Source organism: Macaca fascicularis, chromosome 4, assembly GCF_037993035.2.
Source record: "Macaca fascicularis isolate 582-1 chromosome 4, T2T-MFA8v1.1".
Classification (NCBI taxonomy): Eukaryota; Metazoa; Chordata; class Mammalia; order Primates; family Cercopithecidae; genus Macaca; species Macaca fascicularis.
Window position 1 is genome coordinate 31,299,048 of NC_088378.1, and position 6,192 is coordinate 31,305,239.

General features: G+C 41.7%; 1 pseudogene; it reads left to right on the plus strand.

Moving 5' to 3' along the window:
• The first annotated feature begins 366 nt into the window (after positions 1-366).
• Positions 367-5,948, plus strand: LOC135970536 (large ribosomal subunit protein uL18 pseudogene; annotated as a pseudogene).
• The last annotated feature ends 244 nt before the right edge of the window (positions 5,949-6,192 follow it).

Below are 6,192 nucleotides of genomic sequence, written 5' to 3' on the forward strand. Positions count from 1 at the left end.
ATTAGAACAGCCATATGAAAAACAATATATGGAAGTTCATGAAAAAATTAAAAATAGAATGATCATATGAGCCAGCATTTTTACTTCTGAGTTTTAAAAACCTATAGTATATACACAAAGAAAAAAAATGTATTTTTTTTTTTTTTTTATTTTTCTGACTGACTCTCACTCTTGTCATCCAGGCTGGAGTGCAGTGGCATGATCTCGGCTCACTGCAACCTCCTCCACCTCCCAGGTTCAAGTGATTCTCTTGCCTCAGCCTCCCAAGTAGCTGGGACTACAGTTGCCCACCACCATGCCTGGCTAATTTTTGTACTTTTAGTAGAGACGGGATTTTGCCATGTTCTTCAGGCCGGTCTCGAGCTCCTGACCTCCAGCGATCCACCCGCCCCAGCCTCCCAAAGTGCTGGGATTGCAGGCATGAGCCACCAGGCTGGGCCATATTTTCTTTATTCAAAGGAAGTAGAATCAGTATGTCAAAGAGATATCTGCACCTTCATGTGCATTGTAGCATGATTCGCAATAACTAAGATATGGAATCAACCTAAGTGTCCATTGAGGGATGAATGGATAAAGAAGGTGTGGTATATATGTACAATAGAATACTAGTTAGGCTTAAGTAATAAAAAATTCCTGTTATTTTCAACAACATGAGGGAACTTGGCAACATTATGCTAACTGAAATAATCCTGGCAGAGAAAGACAATACTGTATGATATTACTTACATGTGGAATCCAGAGAAGTTCAACTCATAGAAGCAGACAGTAAAATAGTAGTTACCAGGGGCTAGGGTGGGGGTGAGGTGGAAGAAAATGTAGAGATGTTGGTCTAAAGGTATAATATTTCAATTAGGATGAATACGTTATGGAGATGTATTGTACAGCATGGTGACCATAGTTAATAATGTATTGTATACTTGAAAATTGCTAAGAGAGTATATTTTAAATGCTGTCGCCACACACACACACAAAAGATAAATATATGCAGTGCTAAATGTGTTGATTACTTTGGCTTAAACATTTCACAATGTATACATATGTTTAAACATCACATTGTATACCATAAATATAAACAATTTTTGTCAATTATACCTTAAGAAGACAGCGGGGGAAAAAAAGACAATCTGTGAAATGAATGAAAACAAAAACCCAGCACAACAAAAAAAGTATGGGATATGGCTAAAACAATGGTTAAAGGGGGGAATTTATAACTGTAAATACCTATACAAGAAAATCTCCAATCAATAATAGGACCTCCAATTTTAAGACACTGAAAACAAAACAGTAAACTAAATCTAAAACAAGCAGAAGGAAGGAAATAAGCAAGATTGGGATGTGATATGGGTTTGGGTCCATGTCCCCACCCAAATCTCACCTTAAATTGTAATCTCTACATGTCAAGAGAGGGACCTGGTGGGAGGTGATTGGATCATGGAGGTGGTTTCTCCCATGCTGTTCTTGTGATAGTTAGGAAGTTCCCACAAGATCTGATGGTTTTAAAAGTGGCAGTTTTTTCTGCACTCACCAGTTCTCTCCTGCCACCTTGTGAAGAAGGTGTCTGCTTCCCCTTCACCTTTACCTATGATCATAAACTTCCTGAGGCCTCCAAAGTCATGCAGAACTGTGAGTCAGTTAAACCTCTTTGCTTATAAATTACCCAGTCTCAGGTAAGTATCTTTATAGCAGTGTGAAAATTGACTAATACAGAGAATTGTTACTGGGAGTGTGGTCATGCTATGAAGATAACCTGAAAATGTTGAAGTGACTTTAGAACTGGGCAACAGGCAGAGGTTGGAATAGTTTGGAGAACTCAGAAGAAGACAGAAAGATGCGGGAAAATTTGGAACTTCTTAGAGACTTGTTAAATGGTTTCGACCAAAATGCTGACAGTGACATAGACAATGAAGTCCAGGCTGAGGTGGTTTTGTTAACTGAAAAGGAGTCCTGATCCAGACCCCAAGAGAGGGTTCTTGGATGTCACACAAGAAATAATTCAGGGTTAGTCCACAGTGCAAAGTAAAAGCATGTTTATTAAGAAAGTAAAGCAGTGAAAGGACAGCTACTCCATAGACAGAGTAGGATGTTCCTGAAAGTAAGAAGAGGAACCCTTCCACCCTAGGTACAATGCTTGTATATTTATAGGATAAAAATAGCTCTTGGGGAGATGTGCTCTGCTACAAGGGTTTGTGATAAACGGTTAATTTTCTTAATTACTATATTTTATAAGAATCAATATTATTATCTTTAAAGCAAAATTAGGAATGTCCTTGTTCTCCAGATATCAGGATATCTGGACAATCCCAAGTCTGGGTCTGTTTCAATAAACATCATAAATTTGTTCCCTTAACCAAAAACATCTAGAGGCTAGTAACACCTAATTTTCTGGAAATGTAGCCCAGCAAGTCTCAGCCTCATTTTCCTAACCCTCACTCAAAATGGAGTCGCTTTGCTTGAAAGCCTCTGGCAGTTTTAGATGCAGATGAGGAACTTTTTGGGAAATAGAGCAAAGGTCACTTATGCTATGCTTTAGCAAATATACAGGCAGCATTTTGTCTCTGGCCTAGAGATCTGTGGAACTTTGAACTTGAGAGAGATTATTTAGGGTATCTGGCAGAAGAAATTTCTAAGCAGCCAAGCATTCAAGATGTGGCCTGGCTGATTCTGAAAGCATTCAGCTATATGCACTCACAAAGAGATGGTTCAAAACTGGAACTTATGTTTAAAAGGGAAGCAGAGGTCTCTGTTCCACAGGATGGGGTTTCTTAAAGTTGTTAAGAATAAGGCCTACTTTGAGAGATACCAAGTGAAATTTAGAAGATGATGAGAGGGTAAAAATGATTACTGTGCTCAGAAATGCTTGGTGATACAGGATAAAAATAAATACAACACACCCAAATATAGGATGATCGTTCATGTAACAAAAAGAGGTATCATTTGTCAGATTGCTTATGCCTGTATAGAGGGGGATATGATAGTCTGTGCAGCATATGCACTTGAACTACCAAAATATGGTGTGAAGGTCGACCTGACAAATTATGCTGCAGCATATTATACTGGCCTGCTGCTGATCCACAGGCTTCTCAAAAGGTTTGATGTGGACAAGATCTATGAAGGCCAAGTGAAGATGACTGGCAATGAATACAACGTGGAAAGCATTGATGGTCATCCGGGTGCCTTTACCTGCTGTTTGGATACAGGCCTTGCCAGAACTACCACTGGCAATAAAGTTTTTGGTGCCCTGAAGGGAGCTGTGGATGGAGACTTCTGTATCTCACAGTACCAAATGATTCCCTGGTTATGATTCTGAAAGCAAAGAATTTAATTCAGAAGTACACCAGAAGCACATCATGGGCCAGAATGTTGCAGATTACATATGCTACTTAATGGAAGAAGATGAAGATGCTTACAAGAAACAGTTATCTCAATACATAAAGAAGAGTATAACTCTAGACATGATGGAAATGTATAAGAAAGCTCGTGCTGCTATATGAGAGAATCCAGTCTACAAAAAGAAGCCCAAGAAAGAAATTAGAAAGAAGAAGTGGAACCATTCCAAAATGTCCCTTGCTCAGAAGAAAGATTAGGTAGCTCAAAAGAAGACAGGCTTCCTCAGAGCTCAGGAGCAGACTGCTGAGAGCTAAACCAATTTTCTATAAGGGTTTTCAAATAAAGACAATAAACTTATGGACAGAAAAAAAAGGGGGAAACAGAACATAAAAGTTTGGAAAACTTGCAGCCTAACTATATGGTAGAAAAGAAAAACCCATTTTCTGAGAGGAATTTTAGCCAGCTACAGAAATTTGTATAAGTAATGAGGAGCTGAATGTTAATAGCCAAGACAATGAGGAATTGTCTCCAGGGCATGTCAGAGATCTTCACAGCAGCCCCTTCCATCACAGGTCCAGAGGCCTAGGAAGGAAAAATGGTTTCCTGGGCTAGGCCCAGGGCCCTGCTGCTCTGTGCAGCCTCAGGATCCAGCACACTGTGTCTCAGCCACTCCAACTCCAGCTGTGGCTAAAAGGAGTCAAGGAACAGTTCGGGGTCATTGCTTCAGAGGATGCTAGCCCCAAGCCTTGGTGGCTTCTATGTGGTGTTGGGCCTGCAGGTGCACAGAAGACAAGAGCGGAGGTTTGGAAGCCTCCACCTAGATTTCAGAGGATGTATGGAAACATCTGGATGTCCAGGCAGAAGTCTGCTGCAGGGTCAGAGCCCTCATGGAGAATTTCTGCTAGAGCAGTGTAGAAGGGAAATGTGGGGTTGGAGCTCCCACACAGAGTCTCCACTGGGACACTGCCTAGTGGAGCTGTGAGAAGAAGACCACTGTCCTCCAGGCTACAGAAAAGTAGATCCACTGACAGCTTGCACCATACACCTGGAAAAGCTGCAGGCACTCAACACCAGCCTGTGAAAACAGCCACAGGGGCTGTACCCTCAGAGTCACAGGGGCAGAGCTACCCAGGGCTGTGGGAGGTCACCCCTTCCATCAGCATGTTTGGGATGTTAGAGATGGAGTCAAAAGAAATCATTTTGGAGTTTTAAGATTTAATGAGTGCCCTGACAGGTTTTGGACTTGCATGGGGCCTGTGGCCCCATTGTTTTGACCTATTTCTCCCATTTGGAATAGGAACATTTACCCAATGCCAGTACCCCCATTGTTTCTTGGAAGTAACTAACTTACTTTTGATTTTACAGGCTGATAGGTGGAAGGGACTTGACTTGTCTCAGAAGAGACTTTGGATTTGGACTTTTGGTTTAATACCATCATCAGTTAAGACTTTGGGGGACTGTTGGGAAGGCATGATTGTGATTTGAAGTATGAGAATGACACAAGCTTTGGGAGGGTCCAGGGTCAGAATAATATGGTTTGGCTCTGTGTCCCCACCCAAATGTCATCTCAAATTATAATCCCCATGTGTTGAGGGAGGGACCTGGTAGGAGGTGATTGGATCGTGGGGGACATTTTCCCCCATACTTTACTCGTGCCAGTTTTCTTTGCACTAATTTAAACTTACTTCAGTTGTCTAAAAGACACCCTAATTGTGAATCCTCTGGGATGCTCACTGTTGTCCCCATGTACACTAAGAATCTCTACACGGGGTTTTAGTTAGCCTAAGTTTAGCAAATGCCTAGTTACTTTTCCCTTTTTAAATTCACACTTTCTACAGATAGCAAGGTGTTACAAAAGTAGATTACAAACTACAAATGGCAGTTGGATGTTGAACCTAAATTCCACAGAGAGTGAGCGATATACAAGGGGGGACTAACAAATAGTGATTGTAGAAAGGAAGAAGGGAAGGGTAAACTGCATTGCCCAAGGGGAGACTTCAGAGGCCCTGACTTGCTGGAGAACCTACCCAGAAGTGGAGACACCAAAAAATATTCAGGTGGCCACTTGCCTATTACTGTAGGTGCTGTTCATCAGGCCAGGAGTCTGGGAACTCTCAGTTTCTTTGAACAAGAAGGGCTTGAGCAAGGCAGTTATATGACAGCACATAGGAAGGGGCTTGCAGCTGACTATTAGGAAAATAATACTTCCAACTTTAGGGTAGAAAATGGCAAGCCCAATAGTCCCCTAGGGGGAAGGACTATAACCCAGAGTCCTAGAGGGAATGTCAATGCCAGAAACCCCAGAGCATTTAGTGGAGTGACCAAAAATACCTATGCTGAAAACCTGGAGTGTCCGAAGTTCAGCCAATGAGTGTTCTCTCACCAAATGCCAAAAACCTTGAGGCACCCCAGGGGTGGCCAAGACTGAACTCCAGACCAAGTTGGGATCGCAGAACAATTTGACTCTGGTGTTCTCGAGTCCACACAATGGGGGACCTCTCACAACCAAGTATCCCGCCTTAAACAATTGCCAAATAGTTAACAGAAAGTGAAAGCAAACATGACCACAAACAAATGATTGCAATCAAAACATACATTTTTAGAACTAAAAATAAAACAAATGGGGAGCAATAAAATAAAGTGAGGGGGGAAAAAAAAAACAACAGGAAAAATGGTGACAAAGATGTGCTTCAGGTAAAAGTTACTGCCGGTAACTTTTAACTGACCACTTAGCCAAAGGCCTTTATTTCCTACCTTACCTAATATTATGGTTGGGGAGGAGAAGAGAGGAGACATTCACCCACTGCACCAAGTGATCTCCCATGCATGACTTGGGTATAGGTCTCTCCAGGTTCCCCCAGCTTG